The sequence below is a fragment of the Larus michahellis genome, chromosome 1 (genome assembly GCF_964199755.1).
Source record: "Larus michahellis chromosome 1, bLarMic1.1, whole genome shotgun sequence".
NCBI classification, from domain to species: Eukaryota; Metazoa; Chordata; class Aves; order Charadriiformes; family Laridae; genus Larus; species Larus michahellis.
This window is the reverse complement of record NC_133896.1, coordinates 147,741,173-147,765,519: the sequence shown is the minus strand read 5'-3', so window position 1 is coordinate 147,765,519 and position 24,347 is coordinate 147,741,173.

Here is a 24,347-nt window from a genome sequence, read left to right as displayed (position 1 = left end):
AAAAATACATGTTGAAAAAAATATTTTCTCTACATCTTTGTCATGACAGTTGGTCTTTAAAAATCTTTAAATGTGTATGAAGAAAACTGCAGCTATTTTTTTATAAGAATACTCATTTGAATAGATGCATATGACTACATTAAAGACATTAAAGAATCAGCAAAACAATAGTATGTGGTAAGAAACAAAATCATAAATATATAAAAAATGTACTCTTTATGCGCTCATAATTTTGAACTTCCACGTGTATATTTTTCTTAAAAATTCCTTCAGCTACAATAGCAACTTGTTCAATGTAATCTTATTCATATGTACTCTAAAGCTATGGTGATCTGTTTTGTGGTGCATGCTCAAGGATGTCAGTGGCTATTACGTGCACATGACCACGCAAGAAAATGTGGCAGGTAAAGCGAAACGTATGAAATGTTTGTAGAGATGGCAGCCTACAGAGGTGGCAGCCTACAAAGATGGCAGTGACAGATGTTCTTGTTGCAGTAATCTGATCATGGCAGAATGACGGCAGTAAAAAAACAGGAAGAAAAATATTTAGGGAGCACAGAAATGCTAGCAGTTCTACTATCAGTAGAACAAATAAAGTTTAAGATAGGTTTCAGGGCTCAGTTCAGTTGCCTCAATATATTTGTCTAATGTCACTGAAGACCACTGCTGTTACAGCCTGTGAAGATCTAGTTAATAAAGCCAAAGCAGTCTGAAGGTGTGTTCAGCTCTTAGTCTGAGCTCTTTAGTCTAAACTAGACACCAGTGAAGGTCAGCTGCATAGCTCTCCAGACCGTGGAGGGGATTCACTAGATCTTCATTGACTGTCTTCATTGACAGGAGCATAAAAATCTTCCTTGTATATAGATATCTGCATCTGGACACAAACTTTGATCAGAGTCTTCAGTTTGGAGTTGTGTTTTTTTGTTGTTTGGTTGGTTGGTTGGTTTGTTGGTTGGTTGGTTGGTTGTTTTGGTTTGGTTTTTTAAGTGATTTAGTTCCTTCTGGTTGCATTCTCTAGTATCTAATAAGGTCCAGCCCCTTGATCAAATGACAAGCTCTTCTGCCATGGTTTTAGCATTTTAATATCTTCCTACTGCTTGTGTTAAGTTTTCTGAGTTGTCCTATAATTTTTACCCAAGCAGCGGCACTGCTAAGGGATCTCTGTTATCTGAACCTTATTTTAAGACTGTGTGTTGATATATAATACCTTTAAAAATATTACTCCCTGTTAAGAAGGTTGAAACTGAGCAATAGATTTAAGACTTACTGGTGAAGTAGGTGGGAAGGACAACAGAGAAATAGTGTGATAACATAAAAATGCAAAATGCATTCTTACTTATTTTTTCAGCCTTATAGCTCTCATGCCACTTACATTTAGGCATAGAAACAGTTTTGTGAGTTAAGCAGTCCTTTCCTTTTCCTACACAGATTTTGGCAGCACTGTATGCGTGTAGAGGGAGGATCTCACCTCGTGGGTGGTGTTTCCCTGTCCTTCCCTGTCCCCCACCTGTCCTTCCTAGGTGTTTCACTGTCCTACATTTTGCACTTCTAGAAGGAAAAACTTTCCCTTTTTTTTTTTTTTTTTTATGCTTGTGGCTTTCAGATGCTGTGATTGTTGATAATAGCTGCACAATGGTTTTATTTGTTTGGTTTCTTCTAATTTGTCCTTGTGAGAGTTAGCACCTCTGTGGCCATCTGTTGTGCATTTTGTAATTTTTCCTAAATTTCTTCCAGTTTTCACTAATGTGAACGGTGCATTACCATCATTCAACTAAGACGCATGTGGTATAAGAGTGTTACATTAATGTATGCATGTATCCACTTGTAGATTTTGTGTCTTTTAGTAACGCCAATGAGATAATGTTTCATTCTCATTTTACAGAAGCAGATGCAGGCACCATCTTGTTCTTGTATGCAAGTATAATGCATAACAAAGATTGCCAGTCAAAGTCAGAGCATCCTGAATAGATAACTACCCCAAATCAGAGCATCTTATGGCCAGAACAACAGCATCAGACCATATACTCCTACCTTTTCATGTTTTTATTGGTAGCCTTTATCATATTTGAACAGAAGAGTTGTGTTAATCTCCTTCAATGCTGAATGAAATCATGTTGCTTGCTACTTATTGAAGAAGTAAATCTTTCTCTTACCTTTGCTGCTCTGCTTGATGGATTGTTTAGAGAAATAAAGCTGTTCTCTTCACTAAAATCGGCTTGCCTGAGTCTCAGCTTATTCTTTTTGTATATTAGATATGTGGCTTTTTCTTTTCAAATGCGAGAACTAAAGGAAGGTGCTGCTTCTGTTAATCTTCTGCTTTAGGGTCCTTTTAAAGTTTTTATTTGGGTTAATCACATTTGAGATTAATCAGTCCACAGAAGACAGGCCAGGTACCCATCATATCAGACTGTTGCCACTAGTTTTCGTTTCAGCCCTTCAGAAACCACTCCAGCAAAAATCCAGCTCAACTATATAGCACTGTATTTTTGCTGTCTGGTTCAGATTTTTGTCCTGGACCTTTCCATTATTTTCAAATATTTGAGTGATGCAAAGTTGCTTACATTTGGGTAACTTCTGTCCAGAGGGGACATTAATAAAGACAAACATTCTTCATTCAGCAAATGTAATAATGTCTGGAAGTCTCCACGTGTTGTGGAGTGATCCCAGGCTTTCCAGCCATGGAGGTATCAGTTGAAAAACCCCTTATCTCCCCCAGGGAGGAAACCTGGGATCCATTTACGTGTTCTTTGTAGTTGATAAAAAGATTACAAATGGCCAGTTAATATTTCAAGATTATTCTAAATTACTGATTAGCATGGTAAATTTCAAAACATTAAAACAAATGAAGACATGCTTTTTAAATATATTTCCTTTAATACTCAAAGCTTCTAGGGCAGTTAGTTATAAAAGGCCAAAGGTCAACCGATTGGTTCCAGTCTGGAAATTTAGACGAGGGAAGTTCTTTAGGGCTCCTGCTTTGGATCAGGAACAATTTGAAAGAGCAACAAGCTTACTTCCCCCCCACACCCCCACCCCCTTTCTCCGTGGAAATGGATTAATTTCTTGCTTGAAGAAGTGGCAATAATAATACAGGAGGTCCACACTCCCTACCATGTGTTAATTTGCATCCATAATGTTTTGGTTTGTCTCTTCCTATTTCTCAGAAAAGATATAATAGCAGGGTGTCATACTGAGATTCAGAATCATTAAGACTTCATTAAAAATATACTAAAGCATGTTTACTAGTATGTGATGTAATTTCATCATAAATAATGAAAAACTAAATGACAGCTGTCAAAAATACTTCTTATTATGTTCATTTTATTTTTTTAATCATAGGTCTAAACCCACCAAAAACAACAGAGGGATTTCTGTGTAATTGTATAAAATAGATAAAAAATAAATAGTCCTTGTTAACTCTGATGGTGAGCAATGTGGAGGTTCTTCCAGTACTGAGCATTCATATCCCAAGGTCATATATGAATAGCTTTCATTCACATAAGGAACAAAAATTTTGTTGTAATTTTGCTAAGCAGTTTAGTGTCTGTTTAGTTCATTAAAATGAGCACTTTAGATGTGAAATGGGATCAAGAAGAAAGACCCTGACCATCCTATTTAGATTTTCATTCAATAAAGAATTAGCCTATCCTCTTCGCAGCAATTGATGACCCTTTCACCTCCTTTATTCTGTTGCCTCTCCAGCCTTCCAGGACAATATTCCAGCTGACAAGGAAATAACACATCATGTTGCTGAAGCTCCTATTTAATCTCTATCTGTTGACCCTGTTGGCAAGTAATATCGTCCATCTCCGCCCTAAATCTAAATTATTTCTAACTAATTGCTCCCTTTATATCTTCTCTTCATCTCGCCAACTCGCTGGCAAGGGTCCTTCTGAATGTATTGATCACCCTTTCTCAGCCGTAGGGTGGAGGGCATGCCACAGGCACTAACTTACTTAACCCCCAGCAACAAGAGCACTTAACACCGCGTGGAGACAGGTTCTTCCTCCCCTCTCCTCTGCCCCTCCAAACTCAAACTGAAATGCAGCGATACAGCTTCTTTGTCCTGATTCTCTACCTATCTCCTGCACGGCTTTCAAAGGAGTTTATTATTATTACAGTGCTTGTTGTCAGAGCCCCTTCTTCTGTCTCTTGAAGTGCCTCCCACGGTCATTGCTGACTCCAGGGCCCCTTCTTGTCAGTTTTTACATTAATGACATTCCCAGTGTACCTGAAATCTGAAATATTTATGTTTGCAGATGACAATGTTCCTCTGTTTGCTGCTAATGTCTCCTTCTCTCCTTTGAAAAGACATATGTGATCAAGTAGCTTAATAATATGCAGTACCTTTTTCCTTTCTGCCCCTCTCTCTTGACAGAAATGTGGTTATACTCTTTTCCCGCTCACAAATTAGTTAGCCTTTCATGCTGCACAGACTTTACAGTTCTAGAAAAGTAGCTTATCTGCTTCCTTAGTAAGATACAAATGTTTTGTGTCTACAGAGGTGCTCTCTTCAGGTCAGGGCTGAGGACTGTTGGCTCAGCAGTACAGGAGGAGACCTGTGCTTCTTTGGCTCTCTGGCACATTTGGCTTTTCAGAATGGCTATATATATGTGTGCATGCAAACATATGCAAATCTGTACATGTACCCATGTATACACACAGATGTCTTCCTCCCTCCCCCTAGACTGCACTGGAACATCCAGTCCTTTCCAAGGGTATTGCATTCATTTGGGGAGAGGGGGTAGGGGGAGAAGAGAAAGCTTCTTGTCAAATATTATGACTACTTCAAAGGAATGGAGTCCTAATCTGTTTAAAATATGAAGTACATTTGGATAAGCCATGTAAATTAATGTTAACTTGGGGAATACTATGAGTAGACAGCTAAAAGGGGTGGAGATTGTTGAGGAAAATGAATTAGAGGGGGAAAAGGAAGGCAGGAATTTTTTAGCTAGCAACAAAGAAGGGAACTTTAAGCGCTAGAACATGTATTTTTCCTATGAAAATAAAAAAAAAGGCAACCAGCCAAATTGGTGGACAAAACCGTATCTGTTAAAAACAAAAGGGAGTATAAGATATCTCGGGGGAATGATAACTCATCTCTAAGTCACTAGTTCAAATGCAACCCAGTCAGGAAGAAGAGGGCACCCTTCCCAGCAGCCACTGGAGTACTGAGAGAGTACGGAGAGTATGGAGAGACCTGAATGGAAGTTAATACAGTGCTAGTATTTCCAAAGTTCATTTGATGGCTGCTTCTGGGCACCTGCAAGAGGACACACACAATAGTTGTAAGATAAATGGAGTCAAAAGGATAAACCCAAGAAATGAATCTGTGATGCTGAGAGAAGGCTCCTTTTGCTGGTGTGAAAATAAAATAGTCCTGAAGACCAACCATGAAATGGGCAGGAGTGAGAGGTCTCACAACACCTTCTACTCTGTCGTTGCTCAACTCTTGGATTCTTTGGAGAGGTGAGAAAAAACATAGCAAAGCGTTAGCCCTGTCTGCATGCTAGGTTTTTATTTTCTGTCATGTTGTTTCTGTAAAATGTCTCAAGACTGCACATAAAAGCTGTTTGGCAATGCAGACTGGAAAGAGCTCAGCAAGAAACATGGAAGGTCCACCTGGAAGAGTGCAGTGCTGTGCACAGATACCCAAGTTATCCTAAATACCAGCAGCTGTCTCACCACATGGGTGCAGCAGACTCTCAGTGAACACATCCTTCTCCCCTCTGTAGCCTGGACAGAGCGCTCTGCTAATATGAAGACTGCTCCCACTTCTCTGCAGATGTGCTCAGAGTCAAAGCTGAAGGTGCAATATTAACTTCAGACTCAGAATTACACTCCCCGAGCTGACAAGAAATGAAACATTACTGTAGCAATGGAGAGGGGGTGGATGACTCATCCTCAGAAGCGGGCTGAAAAATGGAGTTGATTTGGCCAGTCCTTCTGCCTGTAGAGAATGGCTTCACCTAAAAGGCTCTTCCCACGGTGCCTTTTCTTGAATGAACTGCTCCTGTGCCTCTGAAGTCCCCTTGCCCATGCCAGTTGCTATGTACAGGAAATCACTAACCAGGCAGATAGAAAACACAGACTCAAGTGCCTAGGCTAGGCAAGTAACTTTATGCATCTTCTTTATGGTGGCAAATTGTTTTAGTAAGACAGACCACATGCAGGAACATACTTACTCTACAGTATCCCAGGTGACACATGCATGTCAGACTTATACAGATGTTTGCTGTTATTTTTAGCTCTTCCATGCTTTTGGATTCAAATAACCACAAAATAAAAATAAAAATAATACCACAAAAATAATACCAAAAAAGAAAAAACCAAACCACGTAGTTCCACCTGTAGCTCACTAGAAGTTTGGGCTCCATCCAGTTCATCACAGATCTTACCCTAAAGATCAATGAATGCATTTATGATGTTAAGGCAGGATTCTTGAACTCATTTTAACTTGGATGGGGAAGACAAACTGCTGAAGTTTAATCCATACTTTCGTGGGGGTGAATTATTGCTGATGGGAATTAGCCCTTCAGCCACCAGACCTTTTGTCTTGGGGAAAATGGTGCATCCCTAAACAGCCAGAGAGTGACCTAACAACAAAGTGATGTGAAAGGTGAGAATCTGACTGCTCTCTGAGAGTAGTTTCATCCATAGCCCCTTTTTACTCAGCAGGATCAGTGTAGCCAAAGTAATTTTAATCTTTCACGTTCAATTGACTAAATTATGGAAATCCTGCTGGATATGGAAGATTAAAGGCATTAGGTTTCCATCAAGCTGAAAGAATTCCCACATCCACCCATGTCTCAGGGGGATTATTCATATCTAAATATAGAACAAGTCTAATTCAACTGTGAACATGTGTTATTTTGATGTTTGTAAGGCAGATTTCCCAAGCATGATGACATCTTTGCAAATGTCATGATTTGGGATTGCTGTAATGTATAGTGAGGAGGAAAGAATTAAAGAAGAAAGAATAGAGAGAAATATTCAATTATTCCCAGACTTTTGAAATACTTGCAATCAAAAATATGGGGGGAAAAAAGTGCATTTCAGCAATAAAGGTTACAAACATTGGCTGAAAAACAAAAGTTTGTCTAAAAATGGTTCATGTTTACATATAGTATATACTGTAAGACACTATCCTTTCATACAGCCTTTGAATTTATATCATCCTGTACTGTGCCCATCAAAAACCTCACCCTATATCCAATTTGTCATAACCCTGTATTAGAAAAGTTGACTTGGCCCAGTTTCATGTAAAAGCACATAAAGAGCACTTACTCAGTAGATGTCCAGCTAGCCATAAGTCTAATGAATCACAGCCCAGAAGGTCCTGTTTCCACTGAAACTCAGAGGGCCTAGAGACAGATAGCTCAGATGTATGTATATACACTACCGTGTAAAGTTAGATGAGACTAATTGTATGTACAACTTCATGTTACTAATTTATCTGTGTTTCCACACAAGAGGCAGAGACATTGAAGTGGTAGGCAGAGTTTGGGGTTACAAGCAAAACTTACACACTACCTCTTTTTGGGTATGAAAATTTACAGCGCAGTTTAAGTCACATTATAGTTTTGAACTTTTTTTGTACTACTGGTGTCTTGTACAAAAGCCATTGTTATAATTTTCAACAGTCTCTGAAATACCAGCTAGTTATAGAGTTCTTCCTCTCTTTCCTTTCTCCTGTTTCATAACCTGTTGAAAAGTATTATTTTCGACTGTTAAGCAGTGATTGAACTTGAGAAAATGCTTTAGTGGTGGATGTAGGGTGTACAGCTTTTTAATCACTTCAGGAGAGGCTGTGCATCCTCTGTGGAAGAAACTATTAAATAATTGCCAGGCTACCTGCTGCACCTTATCATAATTGTAATTCTTTTTTCCTAAATGTTTGGTTTGAACTAGTTTCAACCTCTGCTACATAGAAGGTTCTTAATCTTGGTTCTCACCCATACATATTTACCTGAGGCTGTCAAAGAGTAAGCACATTGGTTTATTAGCTGCTCTGCTAACCCAATCAGGCTGATAAATGTAGTCTTCAAACAGTAACAATAAATCAGAAAGCATTTTGGATAAGATATGACTTTGTCCTGTTCAATCAGGTATGTTTGAAGTCGTTACATTTGAATATATGCACTATTGCTGATACAGGAAGCAATGTTTAAAATGAAGGTCAGTGAAGCTTTCAAAGGGCTGACAGGCAACAGGAGATGAGAGTAACACATTAGCTTAGGTCCAGTATTGCTGGGGTTACACTATGGTATAATTAATTGAAAGATAATTTTGCCAAGGAAGAAGGAACAAGAGAAAGCAGGACCACAAAATATTCTATACTGGAAGTCTTGAAATTAAGAAATGGGAAATCTTGGAAATTCCTTTTCCCATTGAAAACGAGAGAATCACCTCAAAAGTCACAGTGTTCTGCTTTGGTCGCTGCTTAAATTCATGCCGTAAAGCTTAGTGGCAAAGGGGCATGTGTGTAACACGTGTACATCTGGGTTGGATAGGCAATTGCTGTAGGGGAGAAAAGCATGAAGATGCACCCTAGAAATGGTGGTGAATTGGACAGCATTACATTCCTAGACTGCTAAAAGTCCATCCCAGCTGAAGCAGTACCTAATTTGCTCAAGTAAATGCAACACTAGAATAAAGGCTGTGGCTCTGTTTCACCCTCCAGTATAGGACTTGTGTATATGCACATAAAGTCTGGACCTGGTGTGTTTTCTACGTAAGAGTCACAACAAATCTACCAAATCTTTTGCTCACCTTGCTATCTCTTTATGCCTGCTGCTTTAGGATAACTGCCTGTGACCTGGAGATGCTGTGCTGAAATAAGTGTAGTTCACCCAACCAGGAACACTATGTTGTGCATGAACAACATCCAGGGCTTTTGAGTTGTCTCCAGTGAGCCTGGAGCATGAGGGCAAACAAAGTCTATCCTGCTGTTGCTGACTTTGTACAATAAAATCATAAGAAAAAGGGAACTGAGACAAAGAAAAAGGAGCAATATGGAAGAGGAATGTAAAAGATGCTTGGAGAACCTTACTGTACCCAGCATAGATAGCTGGCTGGTGACTGTAATGGGTTCAGCTACTGCTTGAACCTCTGGGCTGGAAAGAAAAAATCTGAGGAAAACAGTGGACCCTTTTTTGAGCAAATACAGTATTCAATTTGAATCTGTAGATCTGGAAGCATTTAAAATTGCAGGACATATGAATTTTTCAAAAAACAGTATTTGTTTCTACTTTGTAAGACATAATACTGATAGGCTGGAACACAGTATGGGTGTTTTTTTCCTATTACTTTCCCACAGAACAATTACATATGTAGCTCCGATTGCAAAATGCAGTCAGATTTTTCTGAAGAGTGAGATTTCAGGAAGCTTGTATTCACAACTTCAGGCAGTGTTAGTCTAACGTAAAACATTCTGTTTTGAAGATAAAAAACCTGGAGACCTGGCCATGAGAAGTTGAAGACGGTAGTGGCATCTGATTAGCTTAGCAAAAGAGAAAACACACAGTCCTATGGCAAGAGCCAGGCAATAAATATACCCGATATTGCAGTCTAGTCTAACGTGGGTTAATGCTTGTATCTTTATAATCTTGCAAAACACATTTAGAGATGTACCCTTGTGTTGTTTCAAATTATTTCCTCATTGTTTCTCTGTGAGAAATGCACACACATAAATTGTTTATGAAAGCTCATCTCCGACACCATTTATCCACTTTCCTTGAGATATCTGATTTGCCAAAACCGAAACCTTCCTTTATGGTATATGAGATGCTTCCTGATAAAATCCCCATTTAAGGGCTAGAGACGGGGTGTCTCTTGGGGACTGGTAATGAGATACAGAGCAGAGTTCTGCAAAAGTTCAAAACAAAAGTATAAGCCATGTGAATCATGCCTGGTTTCATGCCTTGCTGGAAAGAAACATTTCATGTTTCTGTGCAGAAATCAGACATAGCTTGTCATGTGGTCTGGTTTGGATATGAAATCAGATGAAAACTTGGGTTTTAGCAACATTGTCCTTTCAGAATGTAATTGTGCAAAACTCAGACTGTAACTGAAGAGATACCCTATCAATGTATAAGGAGTATGCATTGAGTTGCTGCAGAGCAATGTATAGTGAGGTGTATAAGTTGTTGCAATATGACTTGCAGCGTCTCTCAGGTGTAAGTACTAACCCAGGGCACTTTTGCAGCAGTGGGGGGAGCAGCATCTCAGGGTCTTGTGCAAAAGTTGTGTGCTATCATCTAAAGCAAATTTCGGCTCTGGGTGACTAGCACGCTCTGAGTGGGACACAGAAGGGCTGCAGGCTTCAGGATGTATGGGATGGAGAGTGGGCTGCTCTGGAGCAGGCCTGCAGTCCTTCTGTAGGACTTTAAACACTAGTCCTAACTCCTCTGCATTTCCTACTCTAGTAATATGGTATTTGCTGTGTTTTGGGGCTCAGACCTTGGTTCATATCCAGCCCAGGTACACCAATACAGAATGCTGGAAGTGTCCGTGAACCTTTAAACTGAAATGACTTCACAACCCTGTTCCATAGAGTAATCAGCATTGCAGCATGGGTTGATTTTGGCAGGTTTGATGTGCACTTTCACCGGAAGTGATTCAGGTGCTCATCTTGTGCATGTGTCAGGCCCTGAGAAACGTGTTCTTTCTTAGGAAAGACATTAATGGTTGTTGCCTGAGTGTTGCTTCAGAGCCACTCCTCTTCAATGTTGTATAGGAGACATAATACTTTTTCCTGCGGCTTCCTGTAATAAGATATCACAGATGAAAGTCAAATTTGCTTTCTCAGTTTCATGTCCTCAGTTTAGAAGATCCTACTTATACCAAAATAACTCCAGATGACCCCTTTTCATCAGTCCAATTACAGATTTAATTCAATTTTCCAAAGGAAAAAGAGAGATTTTGGGTTTAGGGAAGAGCAAACAAACTGAGAATACGGATCTTGGATAGGAAGCAAGAAAACAGAAAGCAAACAAAAAAAAGCTCATGTCTTCTTCCAAGACAGACCCAGACAATGCAACATACCTAGACACATGACTAGAAAAAAAAAACCTCGCAGTTGGCTTGCAGTCAGACACCTGCTCTGAAAACCATGACTCAATGGATCATAGTTCATTAACCCACTCAAACTATTTTCTAATTATTGTCACATTTTATTATTCAAAAACTTGGCCACTTCCCAAGAAAAAAGGATCATCCTCCAAAAATGTCCTTGAATTCTATTGAGAGGAAAAGCGAAGAGGAACTTGGGGTAAAACCAAATTATGTTACAGTATTGACAGCAAAATCCTCAAACCTGGACATGTCTACATTAATTATGAGATTCATCCTGAATGTGTAGTTCAGTGGGGAATGCTGTTTGTGACCAGAGAAACCCAAAATCTCTTGACAGTTTTTCATCTTATGTTGTTCTTCAAGTATCTTAAGATAATTGAGACAATTTTTGGTAACCAAAAACAAACAGTCCAGACTTTCTTGACTTTTTCTTGCCTTTTTCTAGGAAATGATGTACCTCCTATAGTCACCCACATCTCTTGTATTTTTGGCATGAGGTATGATGGATCTAACTGTTAGTTTTAGAACACAATTGCTCAAGAATTCCCTCCTCTCTTTCCCTGGTGGAACAGACCCATTAAATTCCATACAGACTCAAAGATGTAAATACAATGTCTGTGGAGAGAAAAAAATCTTAGATCAACAGAGGCATATCACTGTCTTTCAGTGTTTAAAATGAAACATCAGAGAAATCTAAAACCTTATCCTAACGTAGTTTTGCTTAGATTTTGCTCTAGGGATACCAAAAGTCAGAATGGTCACCTAATTTTAGGCTTTTAATTTGTGTACATTGGGCACCTTAGCTATCACAAAGTACTTTGACATGGGGAAGCAAAGACCTCCCTGATCTCGCTGTCTGTAGGCTTCATCACCTGTCAAAACTGTGTAGAAGTCTGAAACTTTTCTCAAGTTTCAGAGTGGTCTCTCTGGAGCGGTCTGACATGTTCGTTGTAGTCCAAGTACCCTGGAGCTGTATTGCCAGCACTGAACCCAGTAAAAAGGATAAGAGAAGGGATCATTTATTTCAAAACACCACAAAAGGAAGGGCTGCCTGTCTTTCGTTAATTGTCCCAACATTTTAAACACTCGGCAAGAATTTGGGAGACATGGGCTCATTTCCTCCTGCTGAAGGTAGACAATTGTTTAGAAGAAGGTAGAAATCACAAAACGAGGAAGGAAAGAGCAAGGCTGACCCTGTAATAGAGAGGGCACAGAAATCAGATGGGCAATGCAGCAATGGGATAAATGCAGTTAAACTAAGGTGTAGGCATCAGACTTGTCTGAGAGAGTGTCCCAAACACTAGGAGGTAAACCTCTTCTCTTTGATTTGGTCTTGACTGCACATGTTTTTCTTTGTGTGCTATGTACTGGTGCAGTTTGAAGAGGAAGGATGGAAGGCAGGGTAGATGCTCTATAACTCGATAATTAAGGCACTTTCCGGGCAAGAGAGAAACAGGAATTTGGAGCCCCTCAGGCCAAAGTAGAAATGAAATTCACATTTCCTGCTTTCTGCGCCGTGCGCCGTGGCTCTAAATGTCAGGTTAATCTTCAGCAGTGCTCAGTGTCTCCAAACAAGTAAGATACCTGCTCTCTGCACACACCCTGTCCTCCCAGACCCTGAGGCCACAGGAGCACTTGCACTCTGGATGGAGATAGGAGCTGAGACGTGGTGGTGGTCAGCTGCTGGCTTGCTGTAAGCGGCCTTGTGCTCATTGTGTGGAACCACAGCGCTGACTGTCTGTGGCACTGCTCAATTAGATGATCCAGGTTCCTCAGTGTTGCTAGGAACTCAGTTTTGAGGCAGAATGATGTCTGTATTAGGTGCTCAAAGTAGGTAACTAAGTTCAGAATCTGGCCATTGTGCTCTTAGGAGAAAAGATTCTCCTCCAGAGAACCTGCCAGTTTATTGTAACCCATAGCACTGATTTTGTCCTCTGATAAAACTAGAGAGATACAAACCACAGAGAAATAGTATTGTCATAAACTATCTTTCAATAAGATAGCATGACACCTTTAAAAATTATCTGATAACGAACAGTGCATAGCTCACTTATGATCAAGTTAATCTATGGTCAAGTAGCAAAAAATAATATTGAGCTAGGGCTGAGTCTTCTAGAACTGCTAATCTTCAGACATATGTATAGTTCTTGTGTTAAGAGAAAACAACAGCTTAGTGACAGGAAAATCTTCCCTGCAACTTCTAATTTAAAATAACAGAGATTTTTGATTGTCTAACTGTGTCAGCATGCTTCAACAGCTGTGATAATTTTAGATTTCCATGCAGCGCAAAGTCTTATCAGTAGACCTAAAGATGACTCTTGACAATCTCTCAGGACAAAGAAGGAAATTAATCAGAAAGTTAACTTCTTTTTTTTTTTTTTTCCCCCTAATACTAAGCCTGTTCTAAACCAAGGTTAGAGTGGAATTAATCACCGTTAATTGTAAATAAATCAATTTGTTCTTTTTTCGTAGTAGACATATTTTCAAAACAAATTTAAAAAAAAAATCGTTGTCTGAGATTTGCCATTAAGAAGGAGAGAGATAAAATATAAGTGTAGAATTGTTTATAGGAAGAAAAATAAAGTAGGCCAAATCTCAGTGAGATTATGTCCATGAATCCTAGAGGCAGGACAGTGTCTAGCCCCATGATGGGGGAAGAACTCTATTTAGGATCTGCTCCCTTTTTATTTCATGGCAACTGTCAGGGTACTGGCAGACTAACTTTCTGTTATTACTTTCCATATAAAAGAACATATTACCCTGGTAGTGGAATTGATCACCTTTCTGGAATCTCCAGCTTTGAGATGGGAGGATTTTTGCAATTACTTTTGTTCAGCCTCAAAAGCTAGACAGGATGTTTGTATTCTTATTTCAAGATAAGCTTCCCCTTATATAATATTGATCTTTATTCTGTAAAGTATTGCTCTTCCTTTTTCTTTCTTTTTCCCCTCATTCATATAATTTCTCTGTCTCAGAGACCAAACCCTGGCCTATCAGATTTTGCACAGTAATTTTAGATTTGTCAATAAAGATTTGTAGTGGTTGGAAGGGAAGAACTTAGCAACCGACCTTACTAAGTGTGTCATTATTTCTGGAGTGTGGTTTACTTTGAGGTGAGACAAATGGAAATGATTAAAGTCATATTTTATTGAATTTAGTAGAGGGGTGATATGAGAGAAGATAGTATGGAGATGATTAACTGAAAATCAGTCACGTCATGTATCAGAAATGACTGGAATAATAAAAAAATCCACAAAACCTCTCTTACAATATATCTAAAAAGAGAAAAAAACTTCTTACCATCAAAAACCACTAAGCATTACCTGTTAGTATCTTTTACTAGGGCTTTTGGCACAAGAGATTTGTCTCACTGGGCTCGAGTCGTTGCAGGCTCTGGAAAAGGAAAAAAGAACCCCCAACCAAAATGTTCTGAGCCATCAGTCAAAATAACCTAGGTGACACAAGTCCTCTGGCAAGACACAATGCAACATTATGCATCTGCCCTGATTTTGGATGCAGTGTGCCATTGTTCTCCGGTAGACCATCAGACTCCAACATTCTTCATGTGTGTTCTTTGCCTTTCCCTGGTGTAGCCAGGTGGGCTGGTTTCGAGGGAGGAGGAGGAATTCGCAAAGGCTCACAGGAGGCCAGAAACAAGCCTTGCGTAGGATACGCTGCAGTAATTAAAAATAAAACACCAGAACAACCTCTTTGCCTTAACAATCAGGTCAATTTGTAAATAAAACCAAAGCTGTCTCTTGAGACGTACAAGAAAGAGAAAAGAGGTTGGTCTCTGAAAAGAGGCTAAGTCCAACAAACTTAATCTGATCTTTACAAAGCCACTAAGTGAAAACTGTGAGTAAATGACTGGAGAAGTCAATTCACTGCAGAGGCATCCTCATGTTACTTAGCTACTTGTCAAAACACTAGCCTCTTGGGAAAATATGTGTTCAATATGGGTGAGGATACATAGTCATCTGAAGCATATTTACCTAGGAAGGCAAATGGATGTTGCAAGAAAGCCTTTGCATCATTATAAAAGTTTTGCTCTAGTACTGCTATCCCATACTGTCCTTAATGTTATTTTGCTCAAAATCTGCTATTGCACAAAAGTATTTTTGACTTTGTAATTTTTAAAGGTTCCTCTGAATTCTGATTCTCTTATTTTGTTCTTTTCTTATTCTGCATACTATGATTTTGTTTGATTGGTGAAACAAACAAAACGGGCTTTATGACCAGTCCAGAAACTTACTAATGTGCTATTTTGACATTTTGCTTTTTCTCAATTTTTTTTTTTTTTTTTTTTTTGGAGTGGGGCGGAGGGGAAGCAGGACAGGGAAGGGGGAAGAAGCGGGGGCAGGAATACAAATCATAGACCTCTGTGATATTAACAGTTAGTATAAATGAAGAATTTGGCCAGAGAAGTTCTGCTCTTGGTGAATAAGTGAGAGTTCAACTTAGGGAGAAATAATTCCTTTGAGTTTAATATGATTACTGGAAAGGAAGTAGAAATTCGGGGCTGGACGTAGGTGAGTGTAGGCCTTCTATGATAGAAAATTCACAATCCAGCAAAAATTTATTATAAACTTGTCTGGAAACTGAGTATTAAACATTACTGTAATGTTATTAAGTCTTAAATGATGTTTAGAGTATTATTTAAACAATAAGAAATTGATTTTAGGAAAAGTATGAGTCAGAATCACTATACAACTAGAAAAATGGGTTTCTGTTATAACTTGAGGGTTTTATTGAAAAGAACTTTAAGACAAGCTCTTGAAGATTATACTAGCATTTGTTACTAGAGAAGTTTTTTTGCCATTTTTCACTCAGGTTTACAATTAAAGAAGCTTGTTAGGACTTTTGAGTAACGGCAATACATAAGAGCCTTTTTCCATCTCAGCTTGGTAAAAAAGATGCAGCAGTTTCCTCTAAGTATAGATCCTGAAACCTTTGCTTTTTTTTTTTTTTTCCCTGCCATTACTTTGTGAACTTGCTTCTTGTACTGCTTGCTTGGAAACTAGTACCTTGAAATCACAAGGAAAGAGATGGTGTTCATTCCTTTTGAGCTCTCATTGGGCACACATTTCTCATTAATGCTGCTCAGGTTTACATCATAACTTATAAGCAGAACTTCCTGGACTGAATGCATAAACTAAAAAATCTAGGAAACAACAGTTCTGCGCTAGTTTGTGCAGGTAAGTTTTAGTCTCTAAATTGTTTAGAATATCTTTTGGCATGAATTGGAATAACCAGAAACAGTGCAAATACTCAAGCCAGAATTTGATGCCGTAGCCCACAAAAACCCTCCAGTTTATCTGTCTCAGCAATTAACTTTCCTTCCGCGGTGCACCAGGACTGATTTGTTAATCATGTGAACATGTTGCAAAGTTCCTCTCTAGTTTTGTAAGCAGTTTGGGAAATGGATAATGGACATGTAGGACAGCTGAAAGAGTCTAAGCTTTATGCTTTTGGATGAGTGATAGATGATATCTATTTGATTACATTCTTTTTACATGTGTTGGATGTGAAAAATTTTGATTTATGCCACAGATGTACACAGCAACAGATAGATGCTTGCCATTGTTATAAATCAAAGATAAAAAATATAATTATGCTTATGAATTGTAAGAAAAGCTACAATAAAAAAGTAATTTGTTCAAATAAATTGGATCTTGAGGACAGTGCATGTCATGAGATCAATAAACAGCATTTGTTAAGCAACTCTACTGCTGAAGAGACTGTTACAGAATTTTGGCTTCACCAAGCTCTCAGTGGAAGCGTAGGCAAATGGATGAGGTGGAAGAGAGTAAATGTTAAGCCAGCTAACTGGAAAAGATAGTGCTACTGAAGTGTATCTACAAGAATTGTAATTTAATCAAGATGTCATTTGTCCTCAATTATATAAAGATACCTATAAAAATACCTATGCTATGTCCAGTGCAAGTTTATTACTTTTTAATGTGAACCCAATTGGCAGTCACATCCAGTTAAAGGATAAAAAGATGCAAGATGGAAAGTCTTATTGAGAATATTAAGGTGTGTAGATCTGCACTTTTACATTTTTTACCATCCAAATCGCAGTGGAATGCAAGTCTTTGATGCCTGTTAGATCCACTTTTTATGAGACAGAATTTTTAATATTAGAAGTTGGATAACACTACGGCAACTTCGGAATCCCAGTTGGTTGAGGAAAAAAAAAGTAGAAAAGAAAAAAAGAAGGAAAGAAAAAAAGAAGAAAAAAAAAGAAAAATATTTGAGGAATACAGTAACGAAAATAATTGGAGCATACATTAAATTCTCATCTCAACCAGAGATGTGTGGATCCCTTTATGAATGTTTATGTGTGTTGGAAAAATGAATTTGTCTTTAGTGAATGTCCACAGTTGAAGAAAGCCGATAAATGTTTTCTTTATATGAAACTAGTAGTTGTAATTGGCTGGTGCTTATTTCTGTGCCATTTTGGCCTATCTTAAAAATCAAATTATGGGCATCAGCTCTTTTTGTGCACATTACCTTCAGGTTGTAATAGATTCCATATTGGTACTTCTGTATTTTTTATTTAGCACCGTATCCAAATACAAGTGCAAGTACACACATGATTTATGTGAGACCCCAGGGACATCTCTAGGCAGCTAGAAGCCAAGGAAGACACCCTGAAGTATATCCACTTACCAGGCAACTGAATGTCATACCAATCTCATACCAAGAATGGATTTCAAGCTTTAGATTCAGCAGCCTAAATTTAGGCTTCGACAATGTACACATTGATGTGTGAGTTAGGTGTCTATGCTTCCACTGGAGTCAATGTAGATTTAATCTATCTTAAGGGTTATCCAGAGCACCTGGAAATAGACAATTAGAGTTCAGTTTATTCAACCACACTGAAATCTCTGGTGCTTTTTATAATGTCTCATGGCATTTCGACAGGTCTCCAGCTGTCAGTTCAGAAAGGCAGGGTGTCTCATAGGTTCTACAATATGTCCAAGAGATCTGCATGGATCACCCAGGACCCTGTGACATCTCAAATGATGTTAGACCACCATGTGTGGTCAATCAAGTCCTCATATTTAATGGGCTTAATAGCTGTCTGGACCCCACTCGTAGTGTGTGATCGCCATTGACTATATGGGTGTTTAGACACTTGGCTCACGTGTTGACATCTGGAACTACATTCCATCCCAGATTTTTTTTTCAAATCATCACAGAACTGTGGTGCCTATGGCAGGCTTAGCTGCCAATCGAGTAGGGTGCATTTTTTTTTGCATGGTACTATAGTCCAAGTTGTTTACATGGCAGTGAATTCCAAACCAGTCACTAAATAGTGGATTTAACATGCCCATTTTCTCTAAATAACATGTCCTGAGAGCTCAGTTGAATGGGCTTTTTGGCTGGAACACAGCATAACATTAACTGCAGCTATATGGTTTCTATCTGGAATTAATTTGTATCCATATAGCCTGGAGTCTAGGCAGAGAAAGCTTGTGTTTGCCACTAAAAGGTATGTGCATCCTTGGAAGAGCTATATCTGCAGCTCTCCCCTTTGGGATTCTACCAACAGAGGTGAACAGAGTAACCAAACAACCTTCTTCTGGCAAGATACTGTTTACTCTGCATAATAGCAATGAAGCTTTGAAAAATAGATGGGACTGAAAAATAGCCTGTGTCCTACTTCTCTGTCTCAAGGTTTGCCACCGCCTCTTGAAAAGCTGAAAAGGCCCAACTTTCTCACTAGTCAGGCATCTGTCCCTGCCTGAGGAGTTCCTGAATTACAATTTCTCAGGTGCTAGAAAGAAAGAATTTTTATCCCGCCTGAATTCTTTATTTTCAGCTCCTCTACTTTGGGCTGGTTCAGTAGGGTCGCCCCGTCTCCCCCTGAGGGAATGACTCCACCCCCTCGAAGGCATTTTGCTTTCTGCTTCTGTTCCATCTGTTACCTGGTGATGCGGACATCTGGAATGAACACAAGTGGCCGCACTGCCACTACGACTGCTCGCATACGTAGCCTTCCTTAAATTCTGCAGCGTAGAAGATATAGGCTGTCGCTTGCCTCGATGGCTTTTTTTGTTAGTCCCCAGCACAATGATCCTGACTGAAAATTCTGAGCATCAACGTAAATTACTAGCAATAGTACTGTTAAAATTGCTGCTGCTGCTAATTACAACTGTTACTAGCTGAACTTCATTTTACTAAGCTAAACTAACTGAAAAGTTTTTAGTTACAACAAAATCAGCTTTAGATTGCCAGATGCTTTAGGTAAAACCCATAGTTTTTTTATGAAACAGCTATTTTTTGAGATATGCCCTTGCATAAGAAAGGTTTTTTTCCCTTTTCAAAACATTCAAACTGAAATTTTTCATCGGGTGTACTGTGTATGATCACAAAAAAACGGAGGCAGGATGGATGGTCACTGCAGAAAATAAGAGTTACTATTCTCATTCATAGTTACCAAAGAAGCTTCCGCGTTATCCTGGTGAACCGCTTCATGGCTGCTGATGAAAAACACACCTTAGCACACCGAAACTCACTGTAGCTGTATGGTGACTCGTAATTACCGAGGCAAAAGCTGAAATAGTTAAATAAACTCACACTCAACAAAATGACTCTAAGATGCAGATGTGCATACAAACGTTCATCTTCATTAAGGCTGAGGTGAGAATAGGCAATGTGCCAGCTTAATACATGGGTATTAAGGTCGGATCACAATCTTTTCCAATAATGGCTACAGGTACCTTCATTAATTGTAAAATTACAGTGGGATTCCTGCGATGGTGCATATCACATTTTCATGAATACCACATTCATTCTTGTTGGTTTATCAAAATAATAGCTGCATTAATAAGGACTGGTCATTTGTTTCAAAGTGATCCTGTCAGCTAACACATGGAAAATCCTCATTCATTCCTTCCCTCTTCATTGTATTAACATTATTCATGCTTAACCCTGCTGGCACGCATGTGACAGAGTATGGAATTTGAGAATACTTTGGCATTGAGCAGCACCCAATTATTGGAAATTATTAACATTAACAGAAATGGCTCTAATCCTCGCCTTTTCAGCAAAGAATACATTGCCTCAGTTCTAGCCACATGGTCGCTCTTTTAGCCTCCCCGTTCTCTTTGTTGATTAAAACCAAAGCACAAGTGGGTGATTTTTTTTTTTTTTTCCTCCCCCCCCCCCCCCCCCGCCCCGGTATCCTGATAGCTGACTAAATTAACACTGCCCTCTGATCACCAAACGAATGGTCTTTGTGGGACCAAAACATGGGTGATCAAACGGAGCGTCCGCCTGGTTTGACAGGTATGGAGTTGAGTTGCACATGTGCCTCTCCTGTGCCTGACATCAGCAGCAGGAGGGGTGGAGCAGTCCGGGGAGTTAGTGCATTTACAGTTGTTACCAGGGAAACAAGAAAAATTGCAGACGTTCTGTATTATATATAATACAATCTGAACCTGGCTCTATCACAGCAATGTTTGGCTAATACAGCAATGTACTGTGCAATAGTAGCAAAAAAATTCCAATATTTTTCTGGCTGTAGCAGGGACCTCCCTTATGTAAAACATTAGTCATTAGAATTTAAATTAGACTTAAAAGAGAAGATAAATGGAAATACCATGTTCAGCTATCTCCTCAGAAAAAAAAAATGGCCCCACACTGAATTTCCATTGCAACTTCATTCATCTTCCCAGCTTTGAATGGCCAGCAATGCAGATGGTGCCTTGTTCTCCAACAGCTTCCTTTCCACTAGGGTCCCACCTTCTCCTCACTCTGTGAAGCCTAAATTTCTACTTGGTATTACACAATTCTCAACAATTTCTTACCAATTCCCTCTGACACAGCGCAGAAATGCAAATAGCTTGCAAAAAAAAAAAAAAAAAAAGAAAGAAAATTGGAAATTGAATTTAAGATGTAGTAGAATAAAAGCAACTAATGCAACCTCAGTCCTGCCTTGTGTGGTGTTGTAGTGCTACCTGGTATCACTCAGGCAGCAGATAGTAAAGAAGAAAAGGAGCAGGTCTACAGAGTGAAGCAATTGGTGCTGAAGGACTGAGGTCCAGGCTGCATGAAATTTGGAAAGCTTTAACTTGGACTGTATCTGTGATCTTGGACTAAGAACTGTGAACCGAGTTCCTGTTAACGGCTAGACCACATTAGACATGTTCCTGGATTGCGTCCCTCGGTTTAGTTTCATCTGATGCTGTTTTAGGACCCTGAGGCATTCTATGGTATGAACCAAAGCACCGCAAGTGGGGAAACTCTGAAGAATTTTGGTTGAAAGACAGACTCCAGATCTGAATTGAAATGCTAATGTAGATGCACCCAAAGAAACACACAATTTTAGTAAGATGGTGAAAAAGCACAAAAAGATATTCTGCCAGTTCTCGCATTCATGCATCCTTTCTGCTGTCCCTTCTCCTCAGCAAAAGTGGTGTGGATGAAGGTATACTTGAATAGTGTATCCAAAGCAATATATTTCTTATCTCTCCTAACTGCAGAATGTCTCTTCATTCTTAAGCTTTGTTTTATCTTGGATATTTCTTTAATGTTTTGGGTTTGTTTGTTTGTTTGTTTGTTTTTCATCAAAATTGTTTTAGGCTGAAGGACAAAATTGTTTCTCAGCTGTCTGAATCAGAGATCTTTTTAGATCCATCACACATATCTCTATAATTTAAGCTAAAGCAATAACTGGTGAAAATAGAAAGCTGCTACTCTCTGAGTTATAACTGCTTTCTCAGTGCCTTACGCCAAGCCTTTGTTACACGTCAAAGGAACATGAAAACGCATGAATCTTGGCTTTATCTTTGTTGCCTTTTTGCTGTAGAGAGCAGTCAAGCATGTACACTTATTTGATACATTCATCCTGAGTAGGAGACACGGACACCAAAGTAACCACCAGAAAAGAGACCCTTAGCAGCCCCATAGCTGTTTTATTTTGTAATGTAATTGTGGGATGCGAAGGGGATCTGCGGTTCAGAGGTGTGAAACAATTAAATGCGTACACTTATCTCTGACCAGAAAGAAAGAAGGGTCGAAGATAACTCCTAGCTCCCCTCCCATTTCACCGGTTTTGAAGCAATAAAATGATGGCTCCTGATATGACCTGTGAATTTATTTTTTTTTTCAGGTGGTTTCTGTGTAGTCAAGTGAAGGCTGAGACACAACGATTTGGGGCTGGAGCATGCTCAGCACCAGTCTAGAGATAAGAAGTCTAACAAGCCCTACTGCAGGTATACAGCTGCAGCATATAAACTGATATATATCAGTTTTAAAAGTCTATAATCTAATCAAATCCAGCTGGTTTTCAAGGTGACAACAGAAGAAAATGTTTTCTGCAATATTTATGTTAACTTTCATCTTCCAACTAGCGCTCACCAGAAAAAGAAATGGAAAAAGAATTTAACATTGGCAAAACTATCGGTAATTCCCTACCTTTGTTCTTATAAATGGTTTTCACTTGTTCCTCGTGTTCTAGGGTAACTGAACCTTTGTGAGATGAAATCAAGAAAAACTGTAACCAGTTACATTTGCAGAATTGTCCGCAAGGGAAAGCAGACTAGAACTAAAAAGCTCTGCGCCCAAGTATGAACTGGCGTTTCTATTTCTACCCGGTGACTCGAGGGTGGCTTACAAATGCTAAGGCGTTAAACTTTAGCACCATCACAGCAGCGTGTCTGACAGGGAGACTGCAGTGACAGGCCGGCGGCGGGGGGACGGACACACAGCCCACTGGTGCTGTAATTCGTCCCGAGTGCTGGGACGGGAGCTCCCCGCTCCTGACTTCCCTCTCCTCCCCGCCAGCCTCCCTTCTGCCGCGGCTGCTGCGGGCTCGCCTCGGCTCACAAAGTGCATTAAACGTAAACACCACCCAAATCGTCCCCGGTCCCGCTGACTGACGGCGGCACTTTGTCAGCCTCAGCAGCTCCCTGCGCCGGCTTCATGGGGGGATTGTGATGAAGAGGGTGTACGGAAGCGTATTTTGATTACAGGCATTTTTACTTGAGGAGAAGAGTAAACAGGTGAAAAATGTAGACGCGCGACAGATCTACATAATTAATTGGGGCCCCGACGAGGCTGCCACTAGGTTTCTAGCAGTCACTGGGCTTTGTAGCAATTTGAGGATGAGGAGAGGGAAAAGGAAGAGGCACCCAGAACCTCGGATTATATATTTTAATCGAGAACGTATTAAAAACATCGCCATAATACTTGGTCATCTCACCAAGCTCATTTAAAAATACAAATAAAAAATTAAAACCGTTTAATTATTTTCCTTCAGAATTAAAGTCATAAAGAACCCCTCTGAAAGATTTTTTAATCAGCTTCCAAAAAAGCCTCAGAAAAGGTAGCCCCCCCCCGCCCCATTCCCCTTCTTAAATGGAATTTGTAATCTAACGAGGAAATTATTTATGAAGTATTTGCTCTGCACCTGAAAATACCTCCAGTGAAATTATGTTTGGCAACCTGAAGCACTTTGAAGTCGATGGAGTGGCAATAAAAATTAGGCCTTCATTAAAGAGCAATGCCTTTTCTCCAGCAAACTGGCACCGCCTCAAGAGGTCAAACTCTGGGAAGGCCACAGATCCCTGCCCAAGCCTCGCCTGTGCGCCACACATGGAAGCAATTTTGCCCATATTCTCTGCTGCTCTTTATGAATTTCTCCTTCCCCCCTCCCCACCCTTTTTTTCAGGCTTCCTTCTACAGCTTTCATGTTACATTTAGGAAATTAACAGTAACTGTCAAATTACTCTGCAAATAGGAGAATATAAGTTTGGAAGGAGTAGAACTTGCCTTTTGCCCTAGGGCCAACTCAGTGGAAAAGCAACAAAGGGATCCTTGAGAAGTGTTTGGATAGACTGTTTTAGCAAGCCAGGCTCTTATTTTATCAAGTGCACACAATTTTTCCATTGGCAATTTTTCCCCCCTTCCTGTAAATTATTCTTTCCCCTTGTGCACCCCACTTGCCGCATGGACTGGGAAAGGTACTGGGAACGATTATAGCCTCTAAGCACTGGCAGGGTGGGTATTAACCCTTGGAGAGAGATGGAAGGGGTTTGGAAGTGGGGGTCCCCTGCGGGATTATGTACAAAAGGTGCCGTTTGGTTTGAAAAAAAAGCAACACACTTCTCACATGTGCGTATGAAGACGACGTAAAGGAGGGAGTAGTTACTTTAATTAAATACTGAAATCTTTTGAAAAAAAAGTGAGAGAAGAAAGCTCAGAGGAATTGTAATCTATGGAGATGTAAGCTAATTACTTAATCACTTGCATTTGTAAAT